Raw genomic sequence first — 1,160 nt, 5'->3', positions numbered from 1 at the left:
ATTTTATTGTTTCCAGGATGGCGACGCTTGGTGACCTGATCTGCTGCGTTCTTTGCGATCCACGCACTTTCAAGGATTCCCGAGATCATATAAATCCTGTGGATAAAAGTCAGGGAAGGTCAAAATTTCAAGTCGGCTCTCTCCGTCTCCCCCATTTTTCTTTCTCTCCCTTTTTCCTCCGGTAATTTCGGGACACCTCCGGCACTTGCCTTCCACCCTACTACCCCTACTACTGTATAACTAGTAGCCTTGAATATCGTTGAGTTGTCTTATTATGTGTCCAAACTTCATTTGGAATGGGTGTAAAAACAATACTAACTTCTTAATTTTACTTGTAGAGCTTTCGCCTTACTTTAGGCATCTTCAGTACAAATTGAGTACAAAGAGTAAAGGTGACAATATATACAAAAACATATGGAACATTAGGAGAGACGGGGATTCGGACAGTCACTCAGGAGACAGGATCTGAAGCTCCGCCCACTGGGTCAACGGTGAACGATATTCAACGTTCAAGCATTAGAAAAGTTGAACATGTCAGCAAGAAACTCGTGAATGCAGAAGCTGCTGCAAAGTTTAATCATATCTGCCTGAAAGAGGGCCTGCTACCCTACTATTGTTATATATATATGTATATGTACGTATATATATATATATATATATATATATATATATATATATTGATACATTATAGAGGTAATGAATAAACGGTGGAGTCCTTAAGCAAGACCTTATAAGACCTTAACATTGGGCCCATACTGACACAGAACATAGCTGGGGGTAAGTTCAAAATAAAAATAACTGTTCCGTTTATAAGATGGAATTAACAGCATTTCGGAGATTGCTTCTGTCCTCGTGATGGTACAAATCACACGAATTGTCCAGAATAGGTTGACGAGAATCCGAGTAGGTCCGTCTCCGGGAGTCGAACCAGCGACTCTCGGTGCAACTAGGAAGAGGGGACCCTTCCACCGGTTTGTTCGTTTCAGTACAGCCAGAGATTGCTTGCAACAGCATCGACCAGGCTCCAGCCAGGTGAGCATGTTATGTGCGGTTCAAAATGTGGAACGCTTCACGATTTTGCGTGTCATCCTTGCGCAGGGGCCATGCTAATCTTCTCTGTATCGTTCCAATTTTAGTATATGTACCGCCGAAGCAAGTAC

At 42.3% G+C, this 1,160-nt stretch overlaps 1 non-coding gene across 1 annotated transcript; it reads right to left on the bottom strand.

Annotated features, from left to right (window-relative positions):
- Nucleotides 1-1,053: 1,053 nt before the first annotated feature.
- On the bottom strand, nucleotides 1,054-1,160 carry LOC143038714 (U6 spliceosomal RNA). The gene has a single exon (XR_012967601.1). It is a non-coding gene; the product is annotated as a U6 spliceosomal RNA (small nuclear RNA).

Source organism: Oratosquilla oratoria, chromosome 24 (assembly GCF_046742065.1).
Source record: "Oratosquilla oratoria isolate Oo_2021 chromosome 24, ASM4674206v1, whole genome shotgun sequence".
Lineage (NCBI taxonomy): Eukaryota > Metazoa > Arthropoda > Malacostraca > Stomatopoda > Squillidae > Oratosquilla > Oratosquilla oratoria.
Note: the sequence above shows the minus strand (reverse complement) of the source record. Positions and strands in the feature narration are given on the sequence as shown.